Source organism: Enhydra lutris, unplaced genomic scaffold (assembly GCF_002288905.1).
Source record: "Enhydra lutris kenyoni isolate GAN:26980312 unplaced genomic scaffold, ASM228890v2 scaffoldscaffold15, whole genome shotgun sequence".
Taxonomy (NCBI): domain Eukaryota; kingdom Metazoa; phylum Chordata; class Mammalia; order Carnivora; family Mustelidae; genus Enhydra; species Enhydra lutris.
Genome location: NW_019154099.1, coordinates 55,667,353 through 55,684,837, shown reverse-complemented (window position 1 = coordinate 55,684,837; position 17,485 = coordinate 55,667,353).

Here is a 17,485-nt window from a genome sequence, read left to right as displayed (position 1 = left end):
AGGGAGACATGCATCTCATGCTAAAGTTAATATTACAAGAGAAGGAGTATGGGGAGGTCATTAAGTAATCCCCACTAGGAGGGGGAATGGCAAGTATGATTTCATGGATTATACTCCCAGTCATTGGGGCTGGCAAAGTAACAGTACATATTTAAGTAGCAAGATCTGGGAAGCAAAATTTAAATTATAATGTATATTGTAGTTTCTAACGTATGCTTTCTATCATGCATAGATTAGCAATGCATAACACCGAGTGAAATTCTCAGGAGGCCCATAACCTTGGAGAGAGAGGAGCGAGAAGAGGTCATGCTTGGTAAGGATACTGAAATTAACTTTTGCAGATATGGAAAGTATTATCAGGCTTCAGAAATGATAATTAAAATAATTATTGTACATGAGAAACTCATCTACATTAATCATATTGATCTTAAGACCTAGACATATTAAAAAGCAACAGAAAAAAATTGGAAAAGACATAAATTCAAAATAAATCTCTATTGTAGAAGAATTAGTAAGAAGCTACAAAGACATATGTTGCTACGGAAAGATGTCTTAATTTTGCCTATAGATATATGGCTCATCAGGGGCTGATTTCAGTGTGAAGTGTGTGTGTGTGTGTGTTTAGTAACAGTATTCAGGCATGCTTTGAGTAACATTACACTTACAACACATTTGAGGCTCTGGAAACTCGTTTGTACTAGAAAGTTTGATAATAAAAAGTGTAAGTATAAAAGAAAAATAATAAAGCTACTTGCCATGAAATTAAATGTTTCTTTTAATTCACAAGGTGTTGAATTGAAGTTTGTAGTATTATAAAATCTATACTGTTTCACTGCAGATTTGTGTATTAACTAAGAATGCTAGTGGTCATAGCTTTAAATATTTCACAGAGAAGTTCATTATGAATTTTGATAAATGTGTTCATTATTAGGTAGGTTTTCTATGTATAGACTTTATTATAAGAAATCTGGACAGAGACATTATCTTCAGAGATGAAATAATGGTTTAGAAATTTACATTTGTTCTTTTTCTGCTGGAGAGAGAGGAAGGAGAGAGAGACAGAGCATGCAGGAGAGGGAGAGGAAGAGAAACAGACTCCCTGCTGAGCACGGACCTGACAGGCGTGGCTGGAGGGCGCTCAGTCTTGAACCTTAGGTCACCACCTGAGCCAAAATCAAGAGCCAGATGCTGAACTGACTGAGCCACTGAGGCACCCTGAATTTTACATTTAATACACTCAACAAACTTGCTTTATTCTATATACACTTACATAATTAAACTTTTAATCTAGTTGATTTCCTCATGAATATTTTGATAAATATACAATTAGTGGTATCCAAACATAAATTCAATAAAAATATCGCATGTCTATCATCTAATATAAATATCATTTTGATATGGGTGGGCCACACTTGTTCATGATTGTCATGTAGTCATAAAATATATTAATTATAGCATGATTTTATTTTTGTTACATTTCATTAATGAACATTTGGATAAAGTAATTAAAATTAAAATGTGCTTGTTCTTGGTTGGCTCCATGAGAAGGAAAGCTAGGAAAAAAATAAGCATATTCATCGAATCTATGTGATTAATATTTGACCTAGGCATCCAGATTAAGGAACATTAGTTGTTAACACATTTTAATTTGAATGCTCTTATTAGATCACTGAGGATAAATATTAATAGTTGAATATGTAGAATGTTAAGTGTTTGTGAGTTTAGGTAATCTTTCCACCTTGAGAAGTAGATAGTCCAGGATGAGTTTGGAAACTGTGATTATCTAATTCCAAGAATAGGGACTTAGATTGGATCTGTTTCTTGAAACAATTTTTAGTAAATGCCAATTTTGGGTAATGAATCTGTTCATGGAGCATGATTAATATCACTGGTAGAAGACTGACATTTATCTACCAGACTGTAGATAAATGCTTCCATTTGTCCTGTAGAATCAGAACAGAGAAAGAAAACACATGAAAAATGTGGCATTTCTTCTTTGATTAGTTACTTCCACTTACTAGTGGAAGGCAAAATGGTGAGCATTTCACATGTATTATTTCACTTAATTTCTGTATCAACCTGAGAGAATAAGGTCTGCTCTCGGTTTCCCTTTCCTTAGAAAATCCTAGTGTTGAATGATATTAAGAAAATTACTTATAACTAAAGTTTGGAACCAGGAGGCAAATCTGGGTTTATTTAATTCAAGTGGTAGTATGTTCTACAGGCCTATTGGAATGATTCATTAACAAAAAAAATAAATAAAAATAAAAAAACTTCATGTGCATAGAAGTTCGGAAAATCACGTTTTGGATAATAGGTACCTGTTTTGAAGCTTTAATACTTGAATACACGTTCATGTATTAATATATCCAAGAAGCAAAAATCAAAGTTAAAAAGTCCATGTTTAAAGACAGAAAAGCATTTCATACTTATCTGTTCTTTTGTATTTAACTTTTAATTTTTAGCACACTAATCAAATCAATGAAAAATATCTGGCTTAGAACCCTGGGATTTAAAATGTAAAATTTGACAGGAGGGATTCCTGAATAGGGACAGGTGTCTGATAGACATAAAGGACCCACAAATTACGATGCAGAAGTATGCACTTTGATGCACAATGGACAGACCACAAGCTTGCTGTTCATTGAAAAGTAGTGGGCCATGCACAGTTTTTAAATCTATTCCTTTAGTTAGGTAACTGGAACAAATTTTTAATAGGAGTAACACTGCTTTCAGGTATAAATCTTAATTCACCACATTTTACACCAGGATATAGTTTAGCACAAAAACATTATATATTATATTATTCCAGACTAACAATGTCTGAAAGACACTAAGGCAAGGCTTATCATAACTTTCACCTTCAATCAGAGAAATTCAGAAAATATAAGAAGTTGTGATATTCATTAGACTTTATACTAAGGTATAGTTCACTACTGTAGCCGGATGGCCTCTATCTTTGAGAGAAAATGTATAGCATCAAAACAAAAGTTGGAATAAAAGGTATAACAGTTTCAAATACCACAAATAATATGTTTTTACTTAATATAGCATCAATGATAGACAATTTTAAAAATATGTCACCTCCCATTGTCTTCATGCATAAATCATATCTGTCATGTTATTTTGGTTTGCAGTATATTTGTTCTAATATTTCCCTGTTTGCTCCATTTCAGGATCAAATGTATCTAATTGTTGATACACTAAATGCCATAATGATGATGGTAATTTCTATTCTGTGTTCTATAGCTCCTTTTAATTGACACTCAAACAACTGTTTAAACATTTTAAAAAATAGTAATCCGCTGAAATGGATTATGCTGGATTGTATAAATAATAAACTTGTTTTACTAAAACTAAACTTTTCTACCAAACTCAATTCAGGAAAAGCACATATGTAGCTAGGAACACTAGCAAAATGGGCCTTTATTATATGTCCATTTATTAGGAGAGAAGTTGGTAATGGGGAAGGGGTGACCTTTATGGAGCACCTACTGTGTTCAAATTAGACAGCCTAGTGAAAATTCTCATTGAATTTCACCATCTTCAATGAATGTCACAAAATTTACTGGAGGAATGCTAACTGTAGACCTAGAAAAAAAGTTTTCTTTTGGCAATAGAGGGTTACATTACTAATATTTTACCATTGTGGGTCCTCGTGATCTTAGGAAGGTCTGCCTAGGAATAAAGATGTGGGTGGGAAAAATGGTTAATAAATGATCAGTTAATCAATGGATAAACCACAGCCCCAGAGATGAATCTAAAAGTCAGGAAAAGAGCAAGCAGTGGCAGGAGAACATGAGTGATAAACTCGCTCAATAAGTGAATCAGGATGAAAGTTTGGGGGAAGGGGAGAGGCAAAGAAGGGCACTTACATTAAGGAACAACCTTCCATTTAACAGACACTGGACATTTAAGTATATTATCCCCTGTCCTCCGGTGAACCCTCTGAAGTATTAATAGCCCATTTTATAGGAAAAGTTCCTTGAAGCTGAGAACGTTTATACAGGTTATTCAAGGTTCCCCCGCTAGTAAATAGTGAAACCAGAGTCCAAAATCTAAACAAACCTACTACATAATCACTCCAATAATCCATGCTTTGTCAATTAAGTTCTTGCTACACAAAATGATCCGTGACACGGAACCTGGAGTGTCCTCATCGGGGAGCTTGCTGGGAATGAAAACTCTCGCAGCCCACGCCCGGGAGTCCTAGAATCAGAACCAGCATTTTAACAAGATCTCCAGGTGGCTCTCATCAACATGAAAGTTTGAGAAGCACTAAATAAAAACTAAAAACCCTCACCTAGAGCAACACCGAAGGTAGATGGAAGCAGGGGCAGGAACTCCAGATGTGGAATGAGCCAGAGAGAATCGAAATACAGTGAGAGCTAATTTGGGGAATGCAGAGCACCGGCTGGGAGCTGCTTCTGGGAAGCCTGGCTGCCTGCTCTCAGGTACAGGCAGAGGATTAAATTGCCCAGACACAGCCCAACTGTGGTCAGTCTAGGAATATATATTTATACACACACACACACACACACACACACATATATATAACTTATATATATATGTATATAATCAAGAGGTAGACTACAAACAACTTTGTGAATTATCTGCTCCCAACCAGGCAACTGGCACCCAAATTGAGTCTCCTCCGTGCTCAGCCCCCAAATCGGGGTTTTAGAAAAGAAAGCACTACCTCCTGCACCCTGGATTTTTCAGGATAACTCGGATTTCAAATATTGGGTTGTTATTAGATTTGAGAGGACATTAGAAATAAGAGTCTAAAATTTTCACACAGATGGCAGGGCATTTATTACAAGGCATATCAATGAGATAATACCTGCATAGATAAAGCATACATTTTTAAAGAGTTGATTTGCAAGAAATTTTGGTAACTCTAGATGGATGCACTAATACATGGCATTATGATGGGATGCAAATTCTATATTAAGACAAAACAAGAATCTCATGATTTTCTGTTAATAGTTGATGGGGTGGCTAACTGTTCAGTTGTGTCGTGTCCTGGTTTCTTCACATTTATGAACAGTCTCAAATTTAAGCATATGACGTTATTGCTAAATTGTAAAGTCATTCACTCATTTAATGTTTATTGTTTAAAAGACATTAGATATTATTGTGGTTTTTCGGGTTGAAGATATCGCCGATTTTGGTTCAGCAAACAGAGGCATGCCAATAAGAAGTAAAGATGCATGTTGTTGGTTGCATTTTAAAAGTTCAGACGATTGGAGGAATACAAAAAGAGAGAGGCTCATTCAACCTGGGATGAGGTTAAGTCCTTCAAAGGAGATATGAAACTTAAGATGAGCAATGTGGGTGATCATTATGTGAACACGTTGGGTGGGAAAAGTCCAGGGTAATGCGTCACAGGGAGCGGAGGGGTCAAGAAACTGTGGCAGAAATACAAGGAGTTTTGGGATGACTGATGTGTGACACGTGAAATGGATTTACCCAGAAATCAACCTGTCAGTGTGGCCAAGTCCCACATGCAGGGAAGTTGAGCTGTTCCTGAGATGATGGGGACCTTGAGGGAGTGAATAAAATGATCACTGTGGCCATTTAGCAAGACCACTCTGGTGTGGGTGTCCTGGGGATAGATTAGAGCAAAGCAGCAGATTAACAAAAGGAGAGACTTGGTGAGAGTTAGAATTAAAAAGAGCAATAAAGTGACTTAATGACTTCCTTTACAGTATGCTTAGGTAATGGAGCGAAAAAAATTTAATATAGGCATCAATATTCCTCCTTAGGAAAAAAAAATATAGAAAAACTTTTACTAAGATACTTGAATGGGAAGACCCTGAGGGCGTGGATTTCATGGAACCATCTTCCTGCCTCAGAAAAGCCAAAAGCGACCCAATGAAGAATTACAGAGGAGAGGCACGCCAGGGAAAATGAGTGACGGTGCAGGAACACAGGAGATCTGGGTCTGTGGGATCCTGAAACTGTGGGATTAAGGGATGGGTAGCAAAAGGTAGTAGCCATCTTCAGAGGGTGAGTGGAACTCCGGCCAGTCATGGAGGTCAAGTCCGTGGCAGGTCAGAGAATCAGCAGAAATAAGAAAACTGGCTACGCATGGGACGCGGGCCGGGTGAACACTCAAAACGCCGAAATACCTCCCTGACATCTACTCTAATCTATGAGAAAAGGAAAAACTGCTTGTTCATAGAGGGGGTCATTGTCTGAATACAAGTCTTGTTTAAATTATTGGCAAATGTTCTCTTAATTTGGAGCTCGCGGTAAGGGGATTACTTAAGCACTCCCTGAAGGAGTCACTTGTATTTTTCATGAGATCTGGGACTTTTGTAGCCAACATAGGGTAGGAGTCCCATCAGGCCAGTTAAGTACTGAGTCTTCTTCATGTTTGGGCTTTTGTTTCCAACCTAAGTAGTCATGTCGTTAGTAGAAGAGACTTGATGTTGTCTCAGGTCTACACTCCAAGGCCCCGGATCCTAAATTTCTAGCTGAGCCATCTGAGGAGGGTTTTCAAGTTAAAATACGGCCTCATGGCCATTATAAAAAACAAAAAACAAAATCAAAGGGAAGATTAATATATACAGAAAATTCCCACCTCTGTGACATAGCCACCGTTGATTTGGTGATAATCCTTCCATGTATCTCTTGTAGAACATTGGAAACATCATACATGTGCTTTCATTGTAGACACAGTGTTTTTAACCTGTTGTTTTTACTTGCTCACGTTTGTGTCTTGATTATTATTATTTTTTCTCTTATCTGTGTGATACTGGGCAGTTACTTAACCTCTCTGTTTCAGTTTCATCATCCATAAATGAGGTAAAATTAAAACCTATGGAGTGGTTTAGGAACGAAATTGTTAATACATGTAACACAATTTGAATTATGCCTGCCACTTAATAGGCACAGTGCTAGAGAAGTCGTTTTTGTTTATTACTCTTATTGTAATTACCAGTGTTATTACTATTTCATTCTCGGTGCTAGAACCACTTGTGACTTCCCCCAGACCTTGTTCCATGTTTGTATGTCCCCGAGGTGCCCATAGATCTCTTTTATGATGTACCATATGCATTCAGGTGGTGGGGTGAGGAGGGCGTGTTACCTTTGTCCATCAAAGTTATGTTGAAATAATTGTGGCCCCATGAGATGATGATGTCTTAGGTCAGATTTTCCTTTCACAAGAAAGCACCTGTCTCAGTTATAAGCATTTTGCACAGTGTCTCCCTCGAGCCCGACTCCTCTCTCAAGTTCACCCCGAAGGGCAGTATTGAGGAGCACCTGCAGAGTCTTACGAGGGCTGCCGTCATGCCTCCCTGCCCCTTCCTGACAGCACGCAAGACGAGGAGGGAAGGGAGCAGCCTCACTGCAGAGACCCCCGGGGAAGATCACTGCCACGTGAATGAAAACATCAAAAGTCATAGAAGATTCAGCAGCAGGACAGACAGCCACAGGATGCAGAAATAGATAAACCCACTAAATGTGATACTCAGGCTGTCTTCTCTTACAATTCATCTGTGGTTTTAATTAGTGCATCACAGCCTAATTCGCCCTGTTTCTAATATTATCGCTATCTCTTCAACGGCTTTTGCCTGGATGATTATCTGAATTCACAATAAACATGTTGCATTTCCATTCAGCTCTCTCATAATCACACTTGTCATTCCATATATTAAAAGTTTTACCGCATTGCAGGAAAGATCGGTGCGTATGTCGTAAAGGGCATCAGGTTTCTTTTATGAGAAACTGTATCTATAGTGCCTTGGAATCATATAGCCTGAATACTTTATTACTTTTCACATGAACTCATTACTTCCAAGGATGTTTGAGATGTTATTTGACGGGTTATGTTTTTGAAGGTAAATAATATTTTCGCTGATTAGCAATCAAAAGTTATTAATATGTAATTGAATTTTAGTTATTTCTAATTTTATTTACTGTATCAACTATTGAAAAGACTAATAGAATCTAGGAAAGTTATTTTAAATTAGAAGGGTTTTATTGAGGAGCTTTACTTATTTTCTTTGAAACGTGACTCATTTAGTGATTGTATTCATGTGTGTCAGAAGCTTAGGTAGTCAGTAAATCAATGGGTTTTAACCATTTAAATCAGCTGCCAAAGAGGTACCTTTTGAAGGAAGTTGAATGGCAAATTTACATATTTAGAATAAAGCTTTAATCTATTGTAGTAAAAATTACAAATTACAAATCTGCCCTCAATTTTAAAGAAAAGCAAGAGAATAAGAGCGGTAGAGAATAAAATAATTATAGATATATTTCTTCAATTTAGTGTTCTTTTAATCATTAAATGTTAGCCAAAAAAAAAAAAAAAAAAAAAATACAGGCTGGTTTTGTGATCTTCTCAAATAGAGTCCAAGTCAACTTAAAAAGAAAACAAGAGAAACACTTGAATTTAAATTGCTTACCAGTTTAATTACTAATTTCCTTTCACACACAGTGAAAAAACACATTTAAAGTTATTACAGATAGTAATATCTGGAGGAAGGCATTAAACACTAGTGACACTTGGAGAAATCACCTTATCACTTAGCCTGCTAAGCCCCGATCTGCCCTCGCATTTGTAGCTGAATCACTTCCGCAACATTTGACATCTTTTTCGTTCCTGCTATTTATAGCAATAAGCTAACGTGAGAAAGGAACATAGTCATTAAAATCGCTTAATGGCCAAAATGTTTAAAAAGTGATACTGTTAAATGGATGAAAACCATTCAGTTAAGTCGGCCCTAGGATGTCAAATATGTGTGTGTCTCAGTTCAAGGGGGGCGGCGATCCCAGGATGGAGGGAAATATCCCCACCGCCCATCTGAATGCGGGGTTTAGCACAGAGCCCCAAACAGCAGCCCCTGGCCCCTGGTAGCTAACCCAGAGACCTCTGGGTGCTGAGCTAGAAAAAATGAAGTCTGATTTTGACTTCATCGTATAAACAGAATGTCATCTGCACATCAAATTCCACCCACAGTGAACCCCTGGCATAGTTAATGATCATAATCTTCGCATTTAATCACGGGAACTCAGTGACAGGCAAACAAAGGTTAGCTAAACTGACAGTTCCGATGGTTTCAACAGAGAAGAACTCCCCAAGTTTTATTTTTAAATGTGCGTGTGCAATTCAAAAACACTTTTCCTGAAGTGCAGTTCAATTTGTAGGAAGCCGACCTGCAGGCGAGGACGGACGACTGGCTTTACCCTCCGCGTGGTAGGAATTCTGCGGCAGTTTCTTTCCAACGCGTGTTTGTTCCGGGCTGCTTTCCTGGGTGAATTATGTGGTGCGTTCTTTAATGTGAAAGCAACAATCTAGATGAAAAGTGGATTATTTTAACTGGGAAAGTTCTTTCATGTTCTCATCTTTCTTTCAATCCTTCAAATCTTTTGAATTAGTTTTCTAAATAATCTCATTTTAACATGTTTTATTCTTTCACAAAATATGCAAACAAATCACCTATAATCTAGTAAAAGGAGGAAAAGATCTTGGGGCGTGTTCTTCAGAGCACGTATTCTGGAATCTGAAAAATAGTGCCATTTTGGGAATTTTTCCACAAACACACCATGAAAATAAAAATTGTTTATTATATTTTAATGGGTTAACCGTGTTGATTCAATGAATACACATTTAATAGTGATGACTACTTTTTAACTAATAAAAAAATCAAGGTACACAAGGAGTTGGTTATTTACATTTAGTGAAAGTCTTAGAAATTTTGTGTTATATACAATGTATGCCATTACATGAATGTGTTTTGTTTTTATCATTTTGGTACCTTTTCTAATATTATGTTTTCCCTTAGATGATGACATAGACATCAAAATGTACTGAAAATTATTTAATGATATAGAATTGATTTGGAATTTATTAACTCTCATCCTCAAAATATATAATATGTTACTTCTCTTCATAAAACATTAATATGAGATTTTTTAAAATAAATACTTTGTGGTATTTAATCAGTTAGTACAGCAAAAGTTCCTTTTACTCACCTTGTATTGTTTTTCCAACAAATGCATTTGCCGTCTTTATTCACCATGCCAGTGTAGCTTAAGAATCTCATGAGTCTTAAGAAATCATATAAATATTAAAATTTAAAAAAAGACTCACAGTTTTATAATTTTATTTCTGAAAAGAAAAAATAAAAGCTATCTTCAAAATAAATACCCTTCCCAAAAGAGAGGGAGTTGTGCCGGTCTGGCTCAGTCAGTAGAGCATACTGCTCTTGATCTAAGGGTTGTGAGTTCAAGCCCCACATTGGGTGTAGAGATTACCTAAGAAAATAAAATCTTAAAAAAAAAGAGAGAGAGAAAGAGAGAAAATCAAAGAATATATCTAGGTGTGAACAGAGTTCTGTGGGGTCTGATATATATATATAATTTAAAGCTCCATTTTAAGAAAGTTGATACAAACTCACAAATAAAAAGGCATGTAAGGAAGTATGTCTAATGTAGAGCATGGTGACAATAGTTAACAATACTACACAGTATACTGAAATTTCCTAAGAGGATAGATCTTAAATTCAGTCTCAGCGCATGCACAAACACACACACACACAGACACACACAAGCACACACGGTAACCATGTGAGATGGTAGATATGCTATTTAGCTTATTGTGATGATCTTTTCATAATGTACACATATATCAAACATCAAATTGTATATCTTAAACACACGCAAATTTAAATGTCAAAAGAGCTTCGAGGTTATTAAAAAACAAAATCAAATTCTTTTAAAGAACTCAACAAATAATAAATGAAGAAAAATATCTCAAATTCCAAAATGTACATGTTCTTAACAACTGCCTGATAAACTTCACCTTACTTCCTTATTATTTAGTTACATACACTCTGATCACCCTTTCTATGACAAAATATCACTTGCAATATTTTCTGTAGAGATAAAAAGATAATTTTGTCTTTTAGCTCGACTAATCAAAATTTGCTTTACATTACTGATTGTTTAGAAAAGTCCCTTTCAGCTCCACAACTGTAGGATATTTATCAAAATAGGGGAAATCTTCATCTGATTCTTCCCCATATGAGCTGTGTCAAATATATCCACTTTTGGTAGTGCTCCTACAGGTTACGTTGGGCAAATATAAGAATTCTGATATATTCCATTTTGCATGACACTCATCAAAGCAGAAAAAAACAAACAAACAAACAAACAAAAAACAAGAAAAAACTTTCAACTGATAAGGATTCCATGACTATAGTAATAGTCTATGTATGATGTTTTGAGACGTGTACAGATTTGATTCTGACTCCATACATTGTTGACCTTGTTTTTCCTCCATGAGCCATATACTTGAAAGATATGCACAGGCAGAACACTGCATATCACAATGTGAGTACAGGTCCCAGACTTTCCAGTTGAGGAACAGGGTGTGATGGGATGGAGGAAGCAGGAGCATTCCTGGAAATAATTTCCACCCCAGGACAGCAGGCAAGATTGAGCTATCCAGGGAAGTGATGTGGACCACAGCACCATACCCACTAAAAGTATTGTCACTCTACCTCCCCTTAACAACCGCTCATAGCTATCCTAGTCCCTCAAGAGAAAACGTGATGGAGAGGAAATCCAAGTGGAAAGAGTGACCCTAAGTATGTCACTCTTGCAGATTTTGTAGACATATGTGAACACAGAAACCATATGACCATGATGCTTGTTCAGGGCCCTCAGAAGACCTGTGAAAGGGAGGAGGGTCCCTGAAGCTTACTTTCATTCATGTTCAAGGAAAATTCCCCTGTGAGTACAGTGTAGACAGTACGATCCGGATTCAGTAAACATATTTGAGAATCTTTTGAAATCAGAGGTTTTTCTTTTCCTATGAGTAACACTAACCATGTGAATTTCTTGAGTTATATAACCATGCAAAATATAGATTGGTTTTTCTAAAATTTCTCTCGTGCCCTCTCACCCCTCATGAAGGCATGCTCACAAAGGCTCAGTTCCAATAACACATTTTAAACCTCAGAGGCAATAAATAGTTGTAACAGAAGTTCTGTATGACTCCAACAAATTTCTCAAGTCATGTCAAGAACTCATTGAGAACTAAGGTCTAAAATCAGGGTCACTCTAAATTTTCCACAGGTTATCATCTTGATTAAACCAAGCAAGACTTAATTAAATCCAACTAATAAAAACTCAGATACTAACAAACAGCCTTCTGTTATTTCCTAAAATCAAAAATCAAATGGAAAGCACCAATTGGGATAAGAAATAATTGTGAAGATTTACTTTTTATTTATGAAAATTTAAATAATTTCAGCATGGAGAAAACCCCAGAAATTCCCTTTTTATTGTCAAATAGAAGTATTTACCTATTCTTTACATTTGTGAGAGAGAATTTATAGTATGGGTGTTATTAATTATATAGTTGTACTTAAAAATCATAAAGAATGCTAATTTTTCCTTGATAGTCTGTCTCATGCCTTGTTCATATTCTTGTATTATAATTATGTAATGAGAAAACTACAAAAAAACTTATATTTCATAAGCACATGTACTCCCAACAAAGAAAAATACACTTTTTAATTCACCATTTATAACTTGATGAAAGTCACATTTTATGAAATGTACACATTTTTTAAACCCACAAGTCTATGTTCCTCTCTATATGACTTTTTCACCCAATCAAAATTTAAGTGTATAGCTTCTGCAGTTTTGTCCTGAGGAGAGTACTATTATGTGAGTTGTTTACAGTTAAGGTAGCTTTACCTAATCCAGGGGCACCTGGGTCGCTCAGTGGGTTAAGCCTCTGCCTCTGGCTCAAGTCATGATCTCAGGGTCCTGGGATCGAACCCCACATCAGGCTCTCTGCTCAGTGGGGAGCCTGCTTCCCTTCTCTCTTTGCCTGCCACTCTGCCTACTTGTGTTCTCTCTCACTGTCAAATAAATAAATTTTAAAAATATATATTTAAAGGTAGCTTTATCTAATCTGATACATGTTTGAACAATTTGCAATAGTAAAGATTCCATTCTAAGTGTTTCAGTAATGAAATACCCCATTGGTGATCATGTATCTATTTAACTATTTTAGTAAATTATTTTGGCAATTGCCATGGGAACTCATCAGAATATTTTAACTAGAAGTGTGCTGTCAAAGAAATGCTCGTTTTTTTGTTTTTGTTTTTGTTTTTTTCTTTTTCAATGTAATAGCGAAGAACAGTAAAAACTGTGAGAAGGATAATTGACAATTTTGCGTATGGGTGGAGATTAGGAATGATGAGGTGGCGAAAGATCTTTTTTCATCTATTTCTGAGGTTATATAACACATTGCTTGAGCTGTCAAGATTTTATTAAAGAGGAAAAGAGAGGAGAAAAAAACATTGATGTTGTGTTTTAAGCCTGAAATGATAGAACGATAGCAACAAAAGAGATTAGAAGTGTTGTTTATTCTCACATCATCGATTCTGGCCTGTAGACATTTAAACCAATGCAACGAACAAGCCGAGAATGAATGGGTAACTCATGTAACTTTTTCAATTTTATAGCCACAGAAGCAGAGCATGGTGACTTGTAATTCTGGAACATCCGCTATCTCTCTAACGGGAAGGGGTGACGTGGAGAAATAGACCGATCACCTTTCTAGAATAGGTAAGAACGCAAGATCTGTGAAGGATACCAACATGGCCCGGAGGCTGAGAGGTCTGAGCCCGAAGCTGAATCAGCACAGTGTGAGTTCAAGGGGCTGTGTGTCTAGCTGGGGAATGACCACCGCCACCACCACCACCACACAAAGTGCCGCTGGGTCTTCGGGGAAAAGATGCTAGACCCCAAATCCACCTGATAGGAAGAAGTGAGGCTCTTCAGGCAACTCAGTTAGACGGAGTCCTTTTTGGAAAAATTTTAAAAATAGGGATGCTACCACGTGTAGGTCACATACAAACAGAGTCGGATGACCGATGGGGCAAGGCTTTTAAATTATCAAGTGCAGGATGGAGAGCAGCCCTGTGAGCCTGGCAGAGAAGCATGGCTTGGGGAGGGGAGCCATTCGCTCTGCTCTGCTCTCAGGTGGTCTTCATCTCTGTCTGCCTCTCGCAGAGCCCGCGCCTCAGTTCACTGGTTATGTTATCTTGATGATATACATTTTCACTTCCCATGCTGATTTTAGAACCCAACCCCATGAAAGAGATTCAGTGTCATGTGGATTTCATCTGAGAATGGAAGTGAAGTGTGAGATAGAAAAGCTGTCCCTAGGGCTGTGGGGGGGAAAGGTTTTCCCCACAGACTGTGATTCTCTGATGAATAAGTCTTTTCTCAGGATACTGTCCAAGTGAATTCAGTGCCCAGAGAATAATGGTAAACGGCTCTATGAGACCCCAGTGGATAAGCATCAGTTATCCCCAGCTCTATTGAGATCAAATAGAAAATGGTTGCTTTGTTTCCAAAAAATGTGGTGCGTGCTCCTACCATTTTCCCGCTCGTCTGTGCTATTATCAGAAATTCCATCCTGCTACCCTCAGGAGCTCAGAGAAGTCAAATGTTTGTTTCACTGGTTCTCCCTGAGTGCACAGAAGGGCATCTGAGGGGAGGAAAAGGCCACCAATATTGCATAAAGCTAGAGTATCATTATTTTTGCCAAGCTACTTGCTATCATACAAAGAGTGGCTTTCCCTGTCAATTTTAATTCGACTTCAAAATTCACTTATAAGCACAGTCACAGAGGAAGCATTATTTGTCATCACTTCTCCCGTGTGAGCTGTACCTCCAGACACCTTGGAGAGTGGCAGCAAACAACGATAGCCAGAAAAGCTAAGCAAAATCTAAAGCAAACATTAAACTAGAAATAAAAGATTTGATAGGAGTTTAACTGAAAAAAGCAGATTAGCAAAGAGACATTTCCCCAAAGGAGAACACAAAACAAAACAAAAGTCAGAAAAATGTCCTTGCTTCCTTACATTGTCACTTCCCCAGTATTTATAACTAGCAAACCCTGGAAGGACATTTGTGTGTATAATATAATGATTACATATAAATTTATCATTTTGCGGTGTCCCAGGAGACAAAGCCATGATTACTCTTTGTGATAGCTGCCACTATATTGCTGGCAATCATCAATTATTTCATTGTGCTCCACCACCCTACCCCTCTCTGCAGACAAACAAAACCCAAACCTTATCCTCAGAAAGGACAAAAATAGCAATTACAAAATGACAATTAATTGTGACTTCTACTTAAAAATTTGTCTTTTTAAAAAGAAAGTTTCCATGAGTCACTGGATCATAATATGGCAAACATTGAAAGAATACTTATCAACATTATTGTTGATGTTTTGAAAAATACTTAAAACTGAAATTTTCTGATACTAATGTTTGGGAGCAGTGCAGTGAAATTATGTCTGAGAATCATTGATTCATTTATATCTCAGTCCTTGAATAAAAGTTTACAAAGCAGCTACTTTTATTAGCCTTATTTTAGAGATGACAACACTGTGGGAAGGAGAAAAAACTGCAAAAAAAAAAGTCAACATCAAGTAGTCTGTAGGCACTGGGTAGTCTCATTCCAGAGCCTGTGGACTGAATCACAGTGGTTTTCACCTGCCGGCCAGGCAGCAAGGGAGAGAGAATGGATCCCACAACATCCAAGATCTTCTTTGAAAAATCTCCATTTTCTTTCAGCACACCCATTTCAAACTTAGAAACCTGCAAATCACAGGATCTTAATAGCAAGCTCTTGGGTTGTTCAGATATAAATATGGAAAGGGAGCTAATGCATATATTCATTTTTTAACCAAGCCCACAAGGATTGTGTCAGATTTTAAAGTCTCTTATGTAGATTGTTGTTTTATGTCACAGTTATTTCTATAGGTGAATATGCGTAGCCCGCAAATTACCCTCTACCAACAGATCCCACATCATGCCTTCATGCTATGCACATTGAAGTGGCAAATATGTGAGACTCAGGTTTCCAGAAGACATCATGAATGACGTTTCTTTGGAGTGGATTTTATTTTCATTTTGGTCAAAATGTAACAGCTAAGCAAAACAGAACAAAACAAAAAAAACACGAAGCCTCTTATTCCCTTTTTTTTTTTTCTAATTAAGATAGTATTATTTGTCTTGTAGTTTTGTAGGAATGTGTTTTTGTTAACAGTAAACTGCCGTTATTTTTACTGTGATTAGCTAGCTGAAATTTCAAGCCTTCTGTTATTTCAATGGTCAAAATTATCTTGATGGATTTGAAGTATATAATCCGTTTTTCTGTTTTTGAATGTTTTTTCACACATATTGCCTTTCTATGAAAAAGTTCATTCTACCAATGTTTAAAATCAAAGCAAGAAAAATTAAGGTAATACATAAGCCACTAAAACAATGCTTATTTTAAAAGGCTTGTTTATTGTAAAAATGTTTTATTTTGAGGGGCGCCTGGGTGGCTCAGTCTTTAAGCTTCTGCCTTTGGCTCAGGTCATTATCCTAGAGTTCTGGGATTGAGCCCCACATCAGGCTACCTGCTCAGCGGGAAGCCTACTTCTCCCTCTCCCACTCCCCCTGCTTGTGTATTCCCTCTCTTGATGTCTCAATCTCTGTCAAATAAATAAATAAAATCTTTAAAAAATTTTTTTTATTTTGAAACAATCACAAATGTACAAAAACTTTCCAAGCAGAAGATGGCTAACTTATTTTTTCTGAATGACTCGAGATGAAGATGTCTTCCCAATGCCCCATCACCCTGAAATAATTGCATGTTAATTTCTACTGTCAAAAACAATCTCCCATGACCGATGCCACTAACAAAACCAGCAAATTAACATTAATATGTCACTGTCATTTAATCCTGAGACCTCATTCGTGTCTCATCAAATATCTCAATAATATCTTTGTGACAAAGGGGTTCAGTCCAGAATCATTGAATTTAGTTTTCATCTTGCTCTGGTGTCTTTGACTCCAGGAAAGTCACACGTTTCCTGTCAGTCATGACCTTGATATTTTTAAAGATTGCAGGCTGATTATTTTGTAGTGTCCCTCGATTTGAGTTTGCTTTGTTTGATATTACCTTGTGTTTAGATTAAAGTTAAATATCTTGGCTGGAAAGTGATGCTGTGTTTTTCTGATAGCATCCTGTTGGGTAGAGCAGGATTTCAGTTTGCCCACTGCTGATGAGGTTCATGGTGATCACTTGATAAAAAGTACTTGGCAGTCTTCTCTACTGCAAAATTATAATTTCCCTTTTTTAATTAATAAGAATTGGGAGGGCATATGTACTTTAAAAGTTTGTAAATATCCTGGGGCTTCTGGGTGGCTCACTGGGTTAAAGCCTCTGCCTTCGGCTCAGGTCATGATCCCAGGGTGCTGGGATCGAGCCCCGCATTGGACTCTCTGCTCAGCCAGAAGCCTGCTTCCTCCTCTCTCTCTGCCTGCTTGTGATCTCTGTCTGTCCATTAAATAAATAAAATCTTAGGGCGCCTGGGTGGCTCAGTGGGTTAAGCCGCTGCCTTCGGCTCAGGTCATGATCTCAGGGTCCTGGGATCGAGTCCCGCATC